Raw genomic sequence first — 23,129 nt, forward strand, 5'->3', positions numbered from 1 at the left:
CCCAGAGCCCGATGCGGCGCTCGAACTCACGGACTGCGAGATTGTGACCTGAGCTGAAGTCGGACGCTTAACCGACTGAGCCAACCAGGCGCCCCACACAATTGATAAACTTTAACAAATTTAATCCTACCATGTATGTATATGTTTTTCAACTTGATGACCTAAAGAAAAAATTATCAGATTATTTTGATAGATGTTGGAAAATATTAGATAAGATAAAATACTTATTTAAGGGGAAAAATCTATTTCAAACAAGACATACATGAAAAATCCTTAAGATGAAAGTTATATCTAAAAAGTATCCAGTAAGAAACATATTTAATGCAGAAACTTTAAGCAATCCTTCTAAAGACAAGCACAAGACAAAAAGCCCTTTTTGACTGCTATTGTTAACAACAGTTACAGATATCCTGACCAATATATTAAGATGAGAAATAGAATAGGATGTGTAAAGAATGAAATGGAATAGAGAACATTGTCATCATTTATAAATAATATAATTATACTAAAAAATGGTAAATCAATGAACAAAAATGTTTGAAATAATAGAGGAGATTTTATCAAGGTGAATGTACAAAAATTCATAGATTTCATATTTGTCAGCAATAACCAATTAGAAAATTTAAGTAGAAATATACAAATTATAAGTAGCAACAACAAAAACTTGTAGATTACCATAAAATTAAATTTGTGCAAGAAAAAATTAAAACAATTGAACAGCTGTTTAAACACTGAGCAATTTGAATATATGAAGTTGTAAACTATCTTTTTGGATAATAACATTATAAAGGAGAAAAAAGATAATATTTATAATGTAAAAATTGATAGATGAATACATTCATACTAAAGATTTAATTCATGAAAGAATACTAGGCCAAATTTCTAATGTCTAAATAGAAAATTATTTGCTAAGTATAAAATAAACAAGGTATTAATTTCTGAAATAGTGTGGAGCTCTCACCATTGAAAGTGCACAAGGAATGAAGATGAAAAAGCAAGAAAGAAAACACAGGGGGAAAAAGATGAATATTAGAAACATGCAATTGAAATAAGAGAAAGCAATACTTACTAATATAGACAAACATGCCTCATCTATAAAAAATCCAAATTAGTATAATAAAATAATGATATGTATAGAACACTATAAGTTTAAATCAAAATACTACCTAGGGGCACCTGGGTGGCTCAGTCAGTTGAGCATCCAACTTCAGCTCAGGTCATGATCTCATGGTGTGTGAGTTTGAGCCCCACCACGGGCTCTGTGCTGACAGCTCAGAGCCTAGAGACTGCTTCAGATTCTGTGTCGCCCTCTCTCACTGTCCCTCTCCCCCTCAAGCTCTGTCTCGTTCTCTCAAAAATAAATAAATGTTAAAAAAATTAAAAAAAAATACTACCTAAGCATATCCTTTTTTAGGATTCACCAGAAACTAAAGATACACACATGTAAAAAAGTATATTGAACATCCTAAAGTAGGATTATGGGAGATTAAGAGCAATGAAAATTGAAAATGGAATGGGAGGGAAGGGGGAAGTGTAACTTAAGAGGGGGCTTTGTCTGGGCTAATCATGATAGTAAGCCATGATCAGAGAAAGATGAATACCTAAGAGGGTTTTTTTTTTTTTAAATTCCTGAGGTCCTTAAACAGAAAAATAAGACTTTAAATGAAAATATTGAGAACTGACTCCTAATCTACTAAAGTAGAAGAGCCAAACACAGGGATCTTTAATCTATAATTGAAAAATTAAGTTATTACCATCACAGAAACAATCACAGAATTTTCAATTAAAAGGTATACTTTTCTAAGCATCCCAATATTGGTTTTTAAACTCTGTTCTCTGACATAAGTAATCAGAAAGAAATATTCATTAGCCCATACTGATATAAAGAAATTGTTGAATAACTAAATGAAATGAAAGAGACAATTCTTTCTTACAGAATATCAAATTATATATGTAGATACTACCTCCTCCCAAGTATGATTTGGTTTCAGTCACTTCCCAAGAAGAATATGAAAAGGAAAAAAAAAACTTTATAGTTGAGATGCTTAACAGACAATACCTTAATTGAGTGATCAAGGTTAATATCAATAGCAATATAAGTCATACTGATAGCATGTATCCTTTGATAATGCTATGATGGAAAGGTCATTTCAGTGGCATAATATTCTTTTAAAAAAAGAACCCTAGTATAATCATGAGAAAAACATCAGACAAACCAAAATTGAGGAACATTCTACAAAATACCTAACCCATACTTTTCAAAACTATCAGGCTCATTAAAAATTAAGAAAGTCTATGAATTCATCAGTCCAGAACTGATGAAAGAAACTTTACTAAATGCAATATGATATTATGAATTAGATCCAGGAAAAGATAAAGGACATTCGTGGGAAAAGTGAAAGAGTAAAGTGAATTAATAATATTAATTCAAGAATAAAGTTAAATAATAAAAGTGAATAAAGAGTAAGGTTGAATTAACATTATTGTTCTAAATATTAATTTCTTAATTTTGGTTAATATACCATGATAATATAAGATAATAGTACTAAGTGGGACTAGACGGAGGCATGGGAACCTTCTCTACCATCTTTGCAACTTTTCTATATATTTTAAATTGTTACCAAACAATAAATCTTTAAAAAAAAAAAAAACACTGAGAAAAAGGACATGGGCATGTGCATGCGCACGCGCACTCGCGCACACACCCACACACACACTGCTCTGAAGAGTTGGCCAAGGTGTACTTATTTTAATGTTAGACGAATAACCCTTAGTCATAGTCAAGAGGAAAGAAAAATTGCACTGGAAAGAGTAAACAAGCAAGGAAGACTTTATTGAAGACTCTTGAAATAATAGAGATTTAACTCAAGTCCCCAGAAACAAAAGGTGGGAGAGTGTTTAAGAGCTAGGGTGAGTACATAGAAAAAGTAGTGGGGGATGGTAGGTGAGAAGTGAGAGGTTGGTCATTGTGATAAGGTCATTGGTTTGCTAATTGTTTAGGTCCTTAAAGAAAGGAATTCCTAGACTGTAAAACTGGCATGAGGCTAGGAGGAGATTTATACCTACAAAGGGTAAGAAAAATAATTTGCTATTACAAGTTTCTAAAGTAAATGCTCTGATAGAAGAGAGGTCAGGGGCTTATAGTCAGGAAGAAATCTGCAGCAAACTTCAGACGAGCTGAGAGAACATAAAAGCTGTCTTGATCATTCTTATTCTTTATGTTTCCATGTAGAGAGCTTTCCTTTCCTATAAAACTCCACGTCTCCCTTTGCTCCCTTACTAACTCCTGCCTGGAGGGGAAAGCCTATCTGTCTGATTGGCAAGTCTGCGAAATAAACATAGGCATCAGTCCTCAGCCTCTTACGTGTGCTCTTGCTCAGCTCTGCCTGCTTACTTAGTGCCCACATCCTGCTCTGTTGTCTGTCAGGAGTCAGCTCTGTAGATGCTGGCCTATGGTTTCCAGATGTAGTATTTTGAAAAATTCATTCACATTTTATTTTCCTCTATATCTTTACCATTGTTTGATCCTCCTGACACTGATACTGTGTTTGGCTCCACTCTTGGTTTAAGCAATAGAACACTGAAGGAAGTGACAGGCTTTAAGAGGGATCATGTGATTCTAATTGCCCCTTTTACACTTCTGACTTTCACTGTGAGAATGCATGCTCTGGGTAGCAGCAGTCTTAGAATGATAGACAAGTGGAACAGAGCTATGTCTGACTTTCAGTCCAAAGCAGAGCCACTCCAGCTAACCCGCAGACTACGAAGAGGAGAAATAAATCCCCTATTAATTCAGCCACCAAGACTGTGGGGTCGTTAGTTTTACAGCATTATCACATATGCTACACTAAGACCAGGTAAATAAGGATATCTAATTTTGGACAAAATCTGAAGGCAGAAAATACTCTTAGCAAGTTCCCTCAATGTAAATGTAAAACCAAGTCTCCTAATCCAGATTTTATCTTTAATAATTCTGAAATGATTTCTATCTGTGAAATTATTTTATTTTTCACTTGATTAATATTTTTCATTTCAGACAAATTCACTAGTGGAACAATTAAGAAAAAGAAGACTTTAAAGTAATTTTAGAATAAAAATGTTTACGGGCTCCTGGGTGGCTCAGTTGGTTAAGTGTCTGACTTCAGCTCAGGTCATGATCTTGAAGTTCGTGAGTTCGAGCCCCGCATCAGGCTCTGTGCTGACAGCTCGGAGCCTGGAGCCTGCTTTGGATTCTGTGTCTCCCTCTCTCTCTGTTCCTCGCCTGCTCGCACTCTGTGTGTGTCTCTCTCTCTCTCTCTCTCTCAAAATTAAATAAATATTTAAAAGAATAAAAAAATATTTAAAAAAGAGTATTTTCACTCTTATATAAATTATTTTAGAAAATACAAAAAGGAAACTATTTCCTAATATGTCCTTAGGAGGATAATCTTTACAGTAAACTTTATAAATACACAGAAGGTACCTAAAAGTCATTCTCATTTATGATTTTAAGTGAACGCCGATTTAAAAGGAAATAATGTTGTCAATAGATACAGAAAAATACCAGATCAAATTCAATGTCCATTCCTAACTAAAACTCTTATCAGACTTAAAAAAGGAAATATCCATACTTTGATAAAGATATACATAAAACCCTATAGTAAACATCATAATTAACAATGGAATATTTACAGCTTTCATTCTCAGTGCCAAAATAAAACAAGGATGACTAATATCACCTCTAGATACTGGCTATATTGACCATACAATGGAGTTTTTAGCCAGTACAATAAGGAAAATAAATGAATAAATAACATAAGGAAAGGAAAGAAATATAATTAATTAATTAATTAATTCTCATTATTTGAGAATTATTCTTAATATTACTAAGCATATTTAAAACATATTTTAGATAGTGAAATAAGCCATACAGAGAAAGACAGATACCGTATGTTTTCACTCTTATGTGGATCCTGAGAAACTTAACAGAAACCCATGGGGGAAGGGAAGGAAAAAAAAAAAAAGATGTTAGAGTGGAAGAGAGCCAAAGCATAAGAGACTCTTAAAAACTGAGAACAAACTGAGGGTTGATGGGGGGTGGGCGGGAGGGGTGGGTGGGTGATGGGTATTGAGGAGGGCACCTTTTGGGATGAGCACTGGGTGTTGTATGGAAACCAATTTGACAATAAATTTCATATATTGAAAAAAAATAAAAGTAAAACATATTTTAAAGAGTTAGCATAACATAATCAATAATATTTCCATACACCAACAAAAAAAACTTGGAAAATAAAATTTAAACAATACTTAAGGGAGACAAATCATTTAATAAAACAAGTTAGGAAGGTTTTAGCATCTATAAAGTACTAGAATTAATAAGTAAGCTTTACAGGGTTGCTGGATCAAGGTAAATATTTACAAATCAATTATATTTCAATACGTCCAAGAATCTGTTGGAAAAGAAAATTTTAATACATTATGGAAAAGCACACACTAAATTCAAGTTCAGAAAGATTTCAAATAGAGAAATTTAAAACTTATAAAGTATGTCTTCTGTTGAATTTTCTGAAACCTAGTAGACATCACTTAGCACTAACCTGAATGAGAGATCACTGTTTTCAAGAATAAATAATTTATCTTTGGAAACTGTCAGACCTTGACTTTCCTATGTTTTCAGCTTCAATTCATTCCCTTAATAGCATTTTAAAGCAATCAGTTATCACGTAGATACGTGTAGCAATATTAACTACTATGAACTGAGTGAGCCATGTCTCTGCTTCTCCATAATTACATATTAGATGTCTGAATTACAGAAGCAAGATTTCAGCTTCAAATAACCTAAATGAAATGTTGACTAGATAGATGCATTTTGCCTTTAGGGTGTACATTTCCTGCTCTTTTTCTCCAGGAGACTTATTTCCATCTTACAAATGATCTCAGGAAAAAGGAGAATAGAAACTGGTACATACAGCATATTAAAACTGATGAAGTATTAGGTAAGTGGCCACTACATAGAAACATAATTCCATCAGTTTTGTTGTGTTACTCCTCACAATGTTTATCAAAAATTCACAACTGTTGATTTAGCATTCTGGACCAGTCACAGCTGATTGAGAAATGTAAAACTAAAGAGAGAATATACTCTGCAAGTACTCACTGGTCAGTCAAGGAGGTTAAAAGATTTGAACGATTTGTGAGATCGGATATCATATCAACAAGACTGAGAATCCTAAAATATGCCTTCTTTAAACCTAAAAATAACCCCTCACCTCCATGCATCTTTCCCTTACCTATGCTAATGTCTGTTGGAACATTGGTTCAAATATTTTATTCCAAGTTTTGTAATATTCTATAGTAAATGTAATTTTGAGGAACCATTGAAAATGTGTGGTTCGCTAGAATAAACTGTTTTTTTTCTGAATATTTGGGTAGGGGTTAGAGGACCAGATACTGAACAGAGAAGGCCAAGTATTCCACTGTTGTAAGTATTGATGGTAGAGCTCACATTCTCTGAAATGTCGTATTATGATCCCTACCTATTTTTCTTTCATGACTATAAATAATGGGGCTGCTTAAACCACTCCAACAGAGTCTTCATATACTTCGTACCCTCAGTTCTGAGGCTTCAATTTTCAAAACTCAGTCACCAGCCTGTCATTTTCTTTCTCAGGATAATTTATAGTAAGGATATTCATTTTTTGGGGGGAAAATATCTGGTCTTATAACAGCATGTGTTTGAGCCCCATGTTCCAGTGTAGTTCTCAGAGTCTGATTTATCTAACCTTAAATAGTACCACACGACAGACTCTAAGATTCCAGCCCAGAGCAGACTAACAGAACTAGTCTAGTTAAAACTTAGTGTTCTCTCAAATGTGAGATGAAAAGCATATGTATTCCACAAGACCCTTCTCACTTAAAATCTTATGTCAATAAATGTGGGGATAATAAGAGTTCATACCTCCCAAGATCACTGGCCCTAAAACCAAAATTTTTAGGCACCCTCAACTGTAAGCCCCTATTTTGGAATTTATAATACTATAAAACTTTCTCTAACACTGTTAAAGATGCACTCAGTTTACATTACTAAGAACAACTTCTAACTTTTAAATCTGTTGCATCTAAGTTTCAGATTAATGAATTGGTCAGAATTTATGCCAAGAAAACTATAGGTGCATTTGCTTTACATTTCTGTAACAGAAGGGCTGATTACAGAGCTTAGGAATTTTGCTTTTGTTTATCTTATTGATGTCCCTGCTTTATGGAGGTAAAGTAATCATATTAATTAGTTGAAAACACACAACCAACCTGCAAGCACAAGAACAAATGGAAATCCCAAAAGTACCCTGTGGTAATCTTTTATTTTTTATTTTTATCTTTTATTTTATTTATTTATTTATTAAATATAATTTATTGTCAAGTTAGCTAACATACACTGTATACAGTGGGCTCTTGGCTTCGGGATAGATTCCCATGATTCATCGCTTACATACAAGACCCAGTGCTTATCCCAACAAGTGCCCTCCTCAATGCCCATCACCCATTTTTCCCTCTCCTCCTGACACCCGCCCCCCCGCCATCAATCCTGTTTGTTCTCTGTATTTAAGAGTCTCTTATGGTTTGCCTCCCTTTCTATTTGAAACTATTTTTTCCCCTTTCCTTCCTCAATGGTCTTTTGTTAAGTTTATCAAATTCTACCTATGAGTGAAAACATAAGATATTGGTCTTTCTCTGACTGACTTATTTCATTTAGCATAATACCCTCCAGTTCCATCCACATTATAAATGTCAAGATATCATTGTTTCTTATTGCCAAGTAGTATTCTATTATATATATAAACCACAACTTCTTTATCCATTCATCAGTTGATGAGCATTTAGGCTCTTTCCATAATTTGGCTATTGTTGAGAGTGCTGCTATAAACATTGGGGTACATGTGCCCTATAAATCAGCACTCTTGTACCCTTTGGATAAATTCCTAATAGTGTTATTATTGTAGGGTGATTCTATTTTTAATTTTTTGAGGAGTCTCCACACTGTCTTCCAGAGTGGCTGTAGCAGTTTACATTCCCACCAACAATGCAAGAGGGTTCCCCTTTCTCCACATCCTCACCAGCTTCTATCGTTTCCTGAGTTGTTATTTTTAGCCAATCTGACTGGTGTTAGGTGGTATCTCAATGTGGTTTTGATTGGTATTTCCCTGATGAGGAGCGACGTTGAGCATCTTTTCATGTGTCTGTTGGCCATCTGGATGTCTTCTTTGGAAAAGTATCTGTTCATGTCTTCGGCTCATTTCTTCACTGGATTATTTGTTTTTCGGGTGTGGAGTTTGGTAAGTTCTTTAAAGATTTTGGATACTAGCTTTTTGTCTGATATGTCATTTGCAAATATCTTTTCCCATTCTGTCAGTTGCCTTTTAGTTTTGTTGATTGTTACCTTTGCTGTGCAGAAGCTTTTTATCTTCATGAGGTCCCAATAGTTCATTTTTGCTTTGAATTCCCTTGCCTTTGGGGATGTGTCAAGTAAGAAATTGTTGCGGCTGAGGTCAGAGAGGTTTTTTTTCCTGCTTTCTCCTCTAGGGTTTTGATGGTTTCCTGTCTCACATTCAGGTCCTTTATCCATTTTGAGGTGTTTTTTTTTTTTTTTGTGAATGGTGTAAGAAAGTGGTCTAGTTTCATTCTTCTGCATGTTGCTGTCCAGTTCTGCCAGCACTTGTTAAAGAGACTGTCTTTTTTCCATTGGATATTCTTTCCTGCTTTGTCAAAGATGAGTTGGCCATACGTTTGAGGGTCCAATTCTGGAGTCTCTATTCTATTCCATTGGTCTATGTGTCTGTTTTTGTGCCAATACCATGCTGTCTTGATGATTACAGCTTTGTAGTAGAGGCTAAAGTCTAGGATTGTGATGCCTCCTACTTTGTTCTTCTTCAATATTACTTTGGCTCTTTGGGGTCTTTTGTGGTTCCGTACAAATTTTAGGAATGTTTGTTCTAGCTCTGAGAGAATGCCGATGCAATTTTGATTGGGATTGCATTGAATGTGTAGATTGCTTTGGGTAGTATTGATATTTGAACAATATTTATTCTTCCAATCCATGAGCATGGAATGTTTTTCCATTTCTTTGTATCTTCTTCAATTTCCTTCATAAGCTTTCCATAGTTTTCAGCATTCAGATCTTTTACATCTTGGGTTAGGTTAATTCCTAGGTATTTTATGTTTCTTGGTGCAACTGTGAATGGGATCAGTTTCTTTATTTGTCTTTCTGTTGCTTCAGTATTAGTGTATAAGAATGCAACTGATTTCTGTACATTAATTTTGTATCCTGCAACTTTGCTGAATTTATGTATCAGTTGTAGCAGACTTCTGGTGGAGTCTATCAGGTTTTCCAAGTATAATATCATGTCATTTGAAAAAGGTGAAAGCTTGACTTCATCTTTGCCGATTTTGATGCGTTTGATTTCCTTTTGTTGCCTGATTGCTGATGCTAGAACTTCCAACACTATGTTAAACAACAGCAGTGAGAGTGGACATCCCTGCCATGTTCCTGATCTCAGGGGGAAAGCTCTCAGTTTTTCCCCATTGAGGATGAGATTAGCTGTGGGCTTTTCACAAATGGCTTTTATGATGTTTAAGTATGTTCCTTCTATCCTGACTTTCTTGAGGGTTTTTATTAAGAAAGGATGATGAATTTTGTCAAATGCTTTTTCTGTATTGATTGACAGGATCATATGGTTCTTCTCTTTTCTTTTATTAATGTGATGTACAACATTGATTGATTTGTGAATGTTGAACCAGCCCTGCAGCCCAGGAATGAATCCCACTTGATCATGGTGAATAATTCTTTTTATATTCTGTTGAATTCGATTTGCTTGTATCTTGTTGAGAATTTTTGCATCCGTATTCATCAGGGGTATTGGCCTGTAGTTCTCTTTTTTTGCTGGGTCTCTGGTTTGGGAATCAAAGTAATGCTGGCTTTAAAATGAGTATGGAAGTTTTCCTTCCCTTTCTATTTTTTTGGAACAGCTTGAGAATGATAGGTATTATCTCTGCTTTAAATGTCTGGTAGAATTCCCCAGGGAAGCCATCTTGTCCTGGACTCTTATTTGTTGGGAGATTTTTGATGACTGATTCAATTTCTTCTCTGGTTATTAGTCTGTTCAAGTTTTCTATTTCTTCCTGTTTGAGTTTTGGAAGTGGGTGGGTGCTTAGGAATTTGTCCATTTCTTCCAGGTTGTCCAGTTTGTTGGCATATAATTTTTCATAGTATTCCCTGATAATTGCTTGTATCTCTGAGGGATTGGTTGTAATAATTCCATTTTCATTCATGATTTTATCTATTTGGGTCATCTCCCTTTCCTTTTTGAGAAGCCTGGCTAGAGGTTTATCAATTTTGTTTATTTTTTCAAAAAACCAACTCTTGGTTTCATTGATCTGCTCTACAGGTTTTTTAGATTCTATATTATTTCTGCTCTGATCTTTATTATTTCTCTTCTTCTGCTGGTTTTGGGGTGTCTTTGCTGTTCTGCTTCTATTTCCTTTAGGTGTGCTGTTAGATTTTGTATTTGGGATTTTTCTTGTCTCTGGAGATAGGCCTGGATTGCAATGCATTTTTCTCTCAGGACTGCGTTTGCTGCATCTCAAAGCGTTTGGATTGTTGTATTTTCATTTTCGTTTGTTTCCATATATTTTTTAATTTCTTCTTTAATTGCCTGGTAGACCCACTCATTCTTTAGTAGCGTGTTCTTTAACCTCCATGCTTTTGGAGGTTTTCCAGATGTTTTCCTGTGTTTGATTTCAAGTTTCATAGCATTGTGGTCTGAAATGTGCATGGTATTATCTCAATTCTTTTATACTTATGAAGGGCTGTTTTGTGACACAGTATGTGAGCTATCTTGTAGAATGTTCCATGTGCATTCAAGAAGAAAGTATATTCTGTTGCTTTGGGATGCAGAGTTCTAAATGTATCTGTGAAGCCAGTCTGATCCAATGTATCATTCAGGGCCCTTGTTTCTTTATTGATCCTGTGTTTAGATGGTCTATCCATTGTTCTACGTGGGGTATTAAAGTCCCCTGTAATTACCACATTCTTATCAATAAGGTTGCTTATGTTTGTGATTAATTTTTTTATATATTTGGGGGCTCCCGTATTTGGCACATAGACATTTATAATTGTTAGCTCTTCCTGATGGATAGATCCTGTAATTATATAATGCCCTTCTTCATCTCTTGTTACAGCCTTTAATTTAAAGTCTAGTTTGTCTGATATAAGTATGGCTACTCCAGCTTTCTTTCGACTTCCAGTAGCATGATAGATAGTACTCCATCCCCTCACTTTCAATCTGAAGGTGTCCTCAGGTCTAAAACGAGTCTCTTGTAGACAGCAAATAGATGGGTCTTGTTTTTTTGTCCATTCTGATACCCTGTGTCTTTTGGTTGGAGTATTTAGTCCATTTACATTCAGTGTTATTATTGAAATATATGGGTTTAGAGTCAGTGTAATGTCTGTAGATTTCATGCTTATAGTGATGTCTCTGGTACTTTGTGGTCCTTGCAACATTTCACTCACAGAATCCCCTTAGGATCTCTTGTAGGTCTGGTTTAGTGGTGATGAATTCCTTCAGTTTTTGTTTGGGAAAATCTTTATCTCTCCTTCTATTCTGAATGACAGACTTGCTGGATAAAGGATTCTCGGCTGCATATTTTTTCTATTTATCACATTGAAGATTTCCTGCCATTCCTTTCTGGCCTGCCAAATTTCAGTAGATAGGTCAGTCACTACTCTTATGTGTCTACCTTTGTAAGTTAGAGCCTGTTTATCCCTAGCTGCTTTCAGAATTGTCTCTTTTTCCATGTATTTTGCCAGTTTCACTATGATATGTCCTCCAGAAGATCGATTCAAGTTATGTCTAAAGGGAGTTCTCTGTGCCTCTTGGATTTCAATGCCTTTTTCCTTCCCCAGATCAGGGAAGTTATCAGCTATGATTTGTTCAAGTACACCTTCAGCCCCTTTCTCTCTCTCTTCCTCTTCTGGAATTCCTATCATACAGATATTGTTCCATTTGATTGCATCACTTAGTTCTCTAATTCTCCCCTCATACTCCTAGGTTTTTTTTTAATCTCTCTTTTTTTCAGCTTCCTCTTTTCCCATAATTTTATCTTCTAATTCACCTATTCTCTCCTCTGCCTCTTCAATCCATGCTATGGCCATCTCCATTTTATTTTGCACCTGATTTATAGCATTTTTTAGTTCATGAGTATTTCTTAGTCCTTTGATCTCTGTAGCAATAGATTTTCTGCTGTCCTTTATGCTTTTTTCAAGGCCAGTGATTAATTTTATGACCATTATTCTGCATTCTTGTTCTGTTATATTGCTTAAATTGGTTTTGATCAATTTGTTAGCTGTCACTACTTCCTGGAGTTTCTTTTAAAGATAATTCTTCCATTTTGTCATTTTGGGTAGTTCCTGTGGTAGCTCCAAACTGCAGGGCACTTCCCCTGTGTTGTCCGAAGACACTTGTGTTGGTGGGCGGGGCCGTAGTCAGACGTGATGTCTGTCCCCGGCCCACTGCTGGGGCCACAGTAAGACACAGTAAGACTGGTGTGTACCTTATCTTCCCCTCTCCCAAGGCTTAGCTTGCTTTGCCATTGGTGGTCCCCTGCAGGAGGGGTCCTGCAGCAACCGGAGGGAGGCAGGCCATTAGGAAGGATGGATCCACAGAAGCACAGCATTGGGCATTTGTGTGGTGCAAGCAAGTTCAGTGATGGGAACTGGTTTGGGATTTTGGTTGGGGGATGAGCAAGGGAGATGGCGCTGGTGAGCGCCTTTGTTCCCTGCCAAACTGAGCTCTGTCTTCTGGGGCTCAACAACTCTTCCTCCTGTTGTCCTCTAGCCCTCCCCACTCTGAGCAGAGCTGTTGACTTATAACATTCCAGATGTTAAGTCCTGCTGGCTGTTAGAACTCACTCCATCTGGCCCCTCCACTTTTGCAAGCCAGACTCAGGGGCTCTGCCTTGCTGGGCGGGCTGCCCCTCCACCGCCCCGGCTCCCTCCCGCCAGTCTGTGCAGTGCGCACTGCCACTCTACCCTTCCTACCCTCTTCTGTGGGCCTCTTGTCTACACTTGGCTCCGGAGAGTCCGTTCTGCTAGTCTTCTGACGTTTTTCTGGGTTCTTTAGGCAGATGGGGGTGGAATCTAAGTGATCAGCAGGACGCGGTGAGCCCAGTGTCCTCCTATGCCACCATCTTCCTCAACTCCCCAGAGTTGCCTTCTGTATCAAAAAGCATTGCTAGCAAGTATCAGGTTTCTCAATTAATGAATGAAATATATGTACATAGTAATAAAAAACTATAAACATGATCTTGAACATAGAACCTTTGATTGATTCTTAAATATATTCTTAATTTCTGTTTGTCACTAGAACATCAGGTTTCTTGTGTGAAGAATACAAACCCTTATAAATATACATTGATAGCCTTTAGATTATCCCCTAAATTCTATAGATATTCCCTAGCATTTTAACTAGAATTTGGAAATGGCTTTTCAAGATCATGTGAAAGTTAATTGATCTTGCCTTCTCCGTCAAATATTTCTATTTTATCCTTGGCTATTTTTGAATGCGGATTGGAACCCAGAGAACAGTAGTCTTTTATAAAAATCAGTCTTCCTGCATAATATCTAATGGTTAGATTTATCCCTGAGGAAGGATGTAAATTCATTGCAAATGATACTTTAATGGAGCCCAGCCTTTTTGTCATGCAAAGACATCCAAATAAATGTGGCAGCCAGCAGCAATTCCTATGGGAAACAGTGCAACATGATGTAAGTGATCTTGTCAGAAATAAGCAAATAAATACCTCTAGCTTCACCATTCTAACAATTTTATCCCATCAAAGAAATGCAGAACATGATTTACATGTTGTTGATAATCTTTTTAAAGAACGAGTCCAAGTGCTAGGGCTTGTTTGCACTTATTGTAATAGATGTGACAGATGTCTTATTCATGATATGCTAGAGAAAATATTAACTCCCACAAAGTTGCAAAATGCTTATAAGTGAATATACATTCATTTACTTTAGATAAATGACTCCCTTTCATTGCCATGGTTATGTTAATTTTTTGGGTGTCTCTTCTAAAACACTCTATGCTATCCTTTTTACATATAGTTTCCTCCACATTTGATCATATGTTATAATAATAACACCCACAGCTCTGAAGGAATTGATAAAGCTGTGAAATTGAAGACAAAGAAGAAGATGAAGAAGTAGAGGAAGATGAAGAAGAAGAAAAGGAAGAGGTAGAAGAGGAAGAAGAAAAGGGGGAGGAGGAGGAGGAGGAAGAGTAGGAAGAAATGGAAGGGAAGAAGGAGGAGAAAGAAGGAGAGGAGGAGGAGGAGAGGTCAGCACAGAATAAAGATGAAAATATATTCACTCTCAATCACCTTGGGTAACAATGGCAGGTAGCTCCTTCATGAGAGTTCTTTAAATGTAAGAACCTTTTAACCTTACTGAATTAAAATGGGGAGTGAGTTTGTTATAGTGATTTTAATGATAATTACTTGAAATTATTTTGAAAAGATAACAAATATAACAGTCTACTAATTCACTGCTGAATTACTAAAGGAATGGTGTGCTGTGAGAATTTCCATGGGCGATACTATAAAGTACAGGGACTTGTAAAAGTTTTCTCTAATTCCAAAGTCCTTTTGAAAGTAGGACAAGTTGGCTACTCATGAATCAGTGAGATACCTGACTGGAGTTAACATTCTCGTCAGGGAAGAGAAGCAATTTCCGTAAGTAATTGTTGTAAACTTAATGAGATGCTAAATAGTTGCAATAGGAGATAACAGTAATTTTATACTGGAGTTAATCTTTTCAAAATAAGTCTCATTATAGAAGTTTGCTATGCTGTTCATGTATTTTTTATATATTTTATTCTGAGATATATAATCCCTATAGAAAAGCATATAAATAGTGGTAGGTGAATGGGTAAAGGGGTCAAAAGCATGGTGACTATAATTGATAATATTGTATTATATTGCTACAAGAGTGGATCTTAAGATCTTAAGAGATCTTAATAAAAAAATGTAACTATATATGGTGACGGATACTAACTAGTCTTATTGTGATCATTTGTAATACATACAAATACGGGATTATTATACTGTATACATGAAACTAATATAATGTTATATCTCAATTGTATCTCAGTATAAAAGAAAAGCATATAAAATAAGTATATGTAATCTAAAGAATAATTATAATGTGATCATATATGTCCTACCTCACAGGTCAAGAAAAGGAACATTGACAAAACTTCAAAAGCCAACTATGATCACCCTCCTTACAAATTCCTTCATTCCTCCAAAATTAACCAGTATGTGACATTTGTAATAATCACCTTTTCTCTCTTTTTTAATGTTTTACTTATTTTTGAAAGAGACGGAGACAGAGTGAGAGCAGGGGAGAGGCAGAGAGAGATGGAGACACAGAATCCAAAGCAGGCTCCAGGCTCTGAGCTGACAGTACAGAGACCAATGCAGGGCTTGAACTCACAAACCATGAGATTGTGACCTGAGCCAAAGTCAGACACTTAACCAACTGAGCCACCCAGGTGCCCCAAGCATCTTTTCTTTTTAAGAATAGTTTATCTCAGGGGTGCCTGAGTGGCTTAGTCTGTGAAGTGTCAGATTCCAGCCCAGGCCATGGTCTCACAGTTTGTGGGTTTAAGCCTTGCATTGGGCTCTGTGCTGACAGCTTGGAGCCTGGAGCCTACTTTGGATTCTGTCTCCTTCTTTGTCTGCACGTCCCCTACTCACATTCTGTCTATGTCTCTCTCAAAAATAAATAAGCATTAAAAGAAATTTTAAAAAGAATAGCTTACCTCATATGCATTCCTTCGTAATAGAATTCAGATTTTTTGAACATTTTAACATTTATCTATGTTGCATGTAGCTGTGGTTATTTCATTTTTAGTACTGTATTGAATTCCATTGTATGATTATACTAGAATTTATATTCATTTTGTGTCATTTCCAGCTTTTATAAACAATACTGAAATGTACAGGTGTATACGTATATCTGTGTGTTTGGTAGGGATGGGGATGTGTGTGCAGAGTGGGGTATAAATGTTCTACAGAGCACCAGTCTTCAAAGTGAAGCCCCTGGAGAAGCAGCAATGGCATTACCCTGAGGACTTGTTAGAAGTACATATTTTTTTAGTTCTACCTCAGAAACTGAACTTGAGGCCACGCTGTCTGTTTTAACAAGTCTTCTAGTTGATTCTGACACACACACTCAAGTTTGAGAGCCATGTATCGTTGTAAGTGGAACAACTGGATTATAGGATGTGTACATCTATGACTTTATTAGGTAATTCCAAATTGTTCTTTGAAGTGGTTATAGCAACTGACAAAACTCCAGTGGTGCATGACAGTTCACATACATCGTGAACACGAAGATACACTGTTCAGATTCTCTTTCAAAGAACTCGTGGGCTCAGTAGCTGTCATGGCTGACAGTGGACAGCCTCAGGTGTGAACTCCTTCCAGGATTGCCTCAGCTGCACAGAGCCTTCTCACCATGGTCACACTATTCCACAAAATGGCCCACATCCAGTGACTTATTCAGGTGGAAGTGTAAATGCCTAGCCATTTCAACCTAATGCAGGACAACTATGATGGGACATTTTGGCTGCAATTCTGCAGCGCCCATGGAGACTGTCTTCTGGGGTTGCTTCCCAGCTTGGCTTTCCCAGCTTCCTATTTTGCCTCTTTTCTTTCCCTTCTTCGAAAACATCCTGAATGGTAAAACTGTCTCCATGTCTACTTCGCAGAAAATCTTAACTGCTACCATATTCTCTTAAACTCTTGGCAATCAACTAAATCTAACATTTTCTCTGTGCTTTGGGGTTTTAATAATACTTAATTACACTTTCCTGATTACTACTACTGCTGAGCAACATTTAATTTAGAATTTCTCTTTTGTGAAGTTCCAGTTCAAGTGTTTTGTCCAATCATCTATTGTGTTGCAAGTCTTTTTTCTTGTTAACTGGTAAAACTTTTCGCATGTGCTCGATATTGGATCTTTGTTATTACAAGCTTTACAATATATATTCTTACTTGTATTATCATTTGTATTATTATTAATAGATAATTACCAAATTTTCATAAGGTTGTAATGTTCAATCTTTACATTATGCTATTCAATTTTGCATTTTGTTTCAGAAATCTTTTCTTAACCCTAGGACATGAAAGACTTGTATGGATTTTTAGGCAGATTAAATGGAATAATTAGTTTGGGGGTGATATAAATCTTTACCATTTCTTTCTTTCTTTCTTTCTTTCTTTCTTTCTTTCTTTCTTTCTTTTTAAATTGAAGTATATTTAACATACAATGTAAAATTAGTTCTGGGTATATAACATAATGATTGAAAATTCTATACCTTACTCAGTGCTCATAAAGATGTTTATTCTTTTTCTTTTTTTTCCCCGCCAGGCTTTTTCCTGTTTACATTTCACTTTTGGGATTTTCTATTGGCATATCCTCAAGCTCACGGATTATCCTTCCTTAGCCACGTCCAGTCTACTAATAAGCCTATTAAAGTCCTTCATTTCTGTTATGGTGCTTCTTATGTCTAATATATCTTTTTTATTCTTTTTTTAGAATTTCCATTATCCATGTTTTCTTATATGTTCTCTACTTTTTAGACATTAGAACTCTTAGAATGCTTAGAATATCAATCACAGTTGTTTTTTTTTGTTTATTTTTGAGAGACAGAGGGAGACAGCATGGGCATGGGAGGAGCAGATATGGGGACAGAGAATTTGAAGCAGGGTCTGCAATGACAGCTGAGAGCCTGATGCAGGGCTTGAACCACGAACCATGAGATCATGACCTGAGCAGAAATCAAGAGCCAGATGCTTAACCGACTAAGCCACCTAGGGGCCCCCCAGTCACAGTTCTTTAATTTACATTCTTATATCCAAATTCCCTGCCATTTCTGAGTCTGGTTCTAATGCTTGCTGAGTCTCTTCTGTGTTTTTTGCATTTTGGTATGCCTTGTAATTTTTTGTTGAAGTCTGAACATGATAAACTAGTGAAAGCATATCAGGTAAACAGGCCTTTAATAATGTGGTGGTAAGGTATGTGGGGAAGGGAGTATTCTATAGTCCTATAATTAGGTTTCAATCTGTGAAATTCACAGGTGCATATCAGTTGTTTCCCCTTGCCTGAGGTGGAAAGTATGGCTGGTGGGGGCTGGAATTCATAACTTCTTTTTCTCTTCATGGAAGGCAAGAGCAGCCTGGAGTTGGGTATTTCCCTTTTACCAGGTAGGTTAGGCTCTGATTAATATCCCAATAGGTAAAGCTCTGGTAAAATAGTTTCTCTTAAAAGCAAGCCTTGTTAAGAACAGAAAGATCTGGCTATTTCAAATTGGTTCATTTTCCTCTCTCCCAATAGAAGCCAGAATCAATTTTTCTCTGATATTCACTGTGAGAACCTGGTTGAACGTTAGCAGGTAAACTTACAAATTGTGGGGTTGCCTTCCCCCTCTTCTCCAGTTTTTAACTCAGTAAATTATCATACAATTAATGGCACTGGAGAAACCCAGTTGTGTCACTTTGTAGTTATTACTCCTCTATCCTCTCCAAAACTAAATACTGTTCTGATCTAACACCATGAATTGGTTTTGACTAATTCTGAACTATAAAATGGTATCACATAATACATATTTGCTCATGTCTCATTTCAGTCAATATTACGTTTGCAACTTCATCAATATTTTTGCTTATATCGGTGCCTCATTAATTTTTAATTTCTGTTTTTTATTTCATTATATGAATATAGAAAATATAATTAACCATTCTTCTTTTGATGACTTTATCAGTTATTTCCAATTTTTGGCCTAGTGTAAACATCTTTTTTGTGAGTTTTTGTGCCCATACATACATATATTTCTGTTGGATTTATGTATGACTCTAATAACACACGTATGGATTTGACTTTAGTAGACAATGACCAGTCTGATTGATATTTAACACTTGAATGTATATATATAATGCATGTACATATACATATATATAAATATATAAATTTCTCTTCATTTGTACTTCATTTATACTCCTTTCTCTTCATTTATACTCCTACAACTTTTAAAGATAGTAAAACTACTAAATTAATACAATATCCTCCCCTCTGGTCTTCAAAATCAACACTAGTTCCTCTTCAATAATACCACCTGACTGTGGACTCATTAATATTTTTAGAAATGAATATATGATCCTTCCTTATACTTGCACCACATCTGAATGTGCTGTGCCCTACTCTCTGCTCCCCCTCTTCCTGTACAACCACCACCACAACCACAGCATTTGCCTAGTAATTGCTCGTTTGTTTGCATTTGTAGTATAATTACATAACATAGCAACAATTATACATATATTACTCTGATTCTTTTATAAATGCTTCTCTTTGCCACAAGAGTGTAAATTCTGTGATGGCAGAGATTTTGTGTTATTCTCCTCCAACTTTGGATCCCTAATGCCTAGAACAATGTGTAGGACATAGTAAGGGTTCAAAATAGATGGGTGTTGAACGAATACATTCCTACCTGAATGCATGAATAAATGAGTGCTATTTACCCTACATGGAAAATCCTTTCTCTTCTCCCTCTTCCTTCTCTCACTTTGTCAAGTAAATTAAAATTCATCCTTTATATCTCAGCCTATACATTGTTGGCTAAAATATCTTTCTAAATCAAAACTTCGTTAAAATGCTCCCCACTGATTCTTTCTTATTCTAATTTAGCATATTATGTAGCAATGTTTATCTTTTGTTTCTCTTCCCCACTAGTTTGTAAACTCCTTGTGATAGAGGCTGTGTCACAGTCATAAGAAAATCCCATTTCCTAGAACAATGACTAACATCACAGAAAAAATAACAAAAAACAAAACTTAAACCTTTTCCTGACTTGGATATAGTTTTTTCATTTAAAATATTTGAGCAATGTCTTTATTTTTTTATTCAATCTAATAGCACCATGTAATTCATTACATTAGCATCATGATAAATATGAATTAATTCTAGGAATGACAGTGTCAGAAGTAATTCATTGTCTGAGAAGTAAGATGAAGATAAAGATGAAGATGAAGAAAAGCAAGAGGAAAGGAGGAGGAGAATAGGATGGAGGAAGAGACAAAGGAAAAGAGGGACTAGGAGGAACAGAACATTTGGAATATAAACATAAAAGCTACTTTCTCCCATCTTCCTCTTTTCCCCTGTGCTGACCTCAGCCTTCAATAGTCCTCACATTTATTACTTTTTCACTCTAAAGCTCCAACCATAAATAAATTGCTCTAAAATGTATCAAGAAACATAATATTTTGAAGTATATCTAATTCACTCCATAACTAAATCCTAAGATTTCTTTCTTTCCTTCTCTTTCTTTTTTTCTCTTTCTTTCCTTCTTTCTTTCTTTCTTTCTTTCTTTCTTTCTTTCTTTCTTTTTCTCTTTCTTTCTTTCTTTCTTTCTTTCTTTCTTTCTTTCTTTTCTTTCTTCACAGCTTTATCAGAGTCAGTAGTCTTACAATTAACATGGAACAATCTGCATTTCAGAAATTTGAATAGCTTCCCATTTCTAGAAATGACTGAAGACTGAGTAGATGAAATAAGCCGGTGAATATATTTCATCTGACCTTGATTTTTATTTATATAGTACTATAAACTCATTTCAGAGTTATTTTATCCAACTTCAACAACTTGCAAAAATTCATTAGTAATATTGATCAATAATTTTTTTTCAGAATTTTAAGAATTCTACAATTTAATCTTTGTCATCTATTATGAATAATTAAATGTATCTGATGACGCTAAATTGTACAACTGTTATGAGTTGTTTAAAGAGAGAGAGAGTCTTGATTACAATTCAGAATATCAGTTTTAGTTGAAATGGAGATTATGTCCTTTATACAAAGATAATATTTTTTCACAAATGGCAAAGATGATACTATTTAGTAGCATGACAACCATAGTACACAAGCAAGAGTAATGGTAAACAATCAGTAGTTTATGAGGACATTATTAGAGTGATTTAAGGGTTAAGAAACCTCTGAGAAGCTAATGATCAATAACTGTCAGTATTTATATTGATCAACTATATATAAAGCACATGGTAAAGTATTTGAAGCCCATGCTATTAAATATATCCTCTGGGCAACAGAAACGTCATTACAATTTGAAGAAAAAAGATGAGATTGACTCTCATTTGATTTATTATGAGTGTCAGTTATTTGAAAGTCATTTCAGTTATTTAAAAGCTGAAATATTTTAATATTAACGATTGCTTTCAGAATTAAAGGCATATATATACTAAAATTATAAGTGCCAATAACTCCTTTCTTTTCCAATAAACTAATACAGAGTTATTAATTGCATTTGGAATATTTACTCTTAAAATATGTACTAGGGTAAACACAAAAAATAATTATAAAATAAGGTTTATATGGGAGTCAATGGCTATGGCTAATCAAAAAATAAATATTTATTATTATTATTTAATATCATCATATGAATCCAAGTTATTTTTTATATTAGAGGAGCCACAAGAAAAAGTAAGCCCTCTATAATAACAGTACAATTTTATTCTATTTCATCAATAAGTTTTAAATTATTCAACAATATATTTTTCTCAAACAAAATTTTTTTATTCAATTATTTCCCCACAACTTACATATTATATGTTTACTTCCATTAGAATCTTTACCTTTATCTAAAAAATATATGTTTTTATTCACTTCTTGAATTCAATTCAGGAAACAATATTTAGAAGAATTTGTCATTAAGAAAATATAAACCTAGTTCTTCATGATTTTCCCAAAATAACTGTACACTGTACCTAGTAGTCTTTAAAATGTTGGTCAATACTGAAGTGTTATTTTTTCTATTCTTGAGTATAGACAGAAATCATAGTTTTATATTTATGATTATAGTGACACAGCAACTAATTATAGTAATTCGATACTCCTAACAGAACCACCCAACACATTTTATGGTTTCATCTCTACAGTACTTTAAAGTGAATAAAATGCAGAAGCCCTACAACTTTGGATAAGTTAATGCTCTCCTTGTTCACATGCCATGGTGAGCATCAGTGCCAGAAGTCAAATACACGCCTCTTATATTGTATAGTTCTAAAAAATAAAACTGTGGAGCATATTAAAATATACTTCTTACTCTTGCATATGTGATTAAGATTATATCTAACCCTAGATCCCAGTTACCTGGGAAGAAATCTCTGCTGATCTCTAAACTTTTATCATAAAAATGATGTCTCATTGTCTCTTCTTTCTGTAGTTGTCAATCCCCAAATGATTATCACATATTTTAGCAAGAGCTGGAGATTTTATCTTTAAACATTCACTCAGGGTTTTCAGTTGATATGTCCTACTGTGAACATATATACAATCACCATGATATTCCTCAAAAGGAATATAAAAAAAAAGTAATACCCAACTACAGATCATGTGATGTGAATGTAGTCATAGAGGTTACTGAAAGTAAGAGATAGAAAGCATGATGAAATATCAATATGTTAACAAAAGATCCATGTTTACTCAGCTAGGTGAGAAACGTCACTGACAATATTGTAAAAACTCAGCCATGGCAGTAAATTCTAAAAAAAAACCAGCAGAGTAGTGAAGAGTAAAATAATGATGGATAGCCAAAAGCTATATTAAATTGCATTAAAAAACTTGAAAATGTTGAGAACCACTGATTTACTGGATAAGTACTGGGTTCGAAATTGACTAGTTGTCAGATCCATGTTCGAATTCAATTTCTATCACATAAGAGCCACATTATTTTTGGTTCTGGTGTATATATTTACCCATCTTTCTCCTGCTAGTGCCTGCTTCCTGGCAGCTGTATCCCACCACTGCCCAAGGCCTTCTATACATTGGAGAGTCTGCTTACGTGGCAAGGGCCTGAAACTCCAATGGAACCTTGGTCCAAGGGATACGCCTCACCTCCAGTCAAGTTGCCTAGATTGGGAGAGCCATAGTATCTGGGAGGTAAGAAGGGCATGTTATGGGGATCGGGGAGTCACTGGGACAGAAACTAAGACAAGCGTCCATCCTTCTTGATCCTACGCCCAGGC

Source organism: Panthera onca, chromosome B4 (genome assembly GCF_046562875.1).
Source record: "Panthera onca isolate mPanOnc1 chromosome B4, mPanOnc1 haplotype 2, whole genome shotgun sequence".
NCBI lineage: Eukaryota > Metazoa > Chordata > Mammalia > Carnivora > Felidae > Panthera > Panthera onca.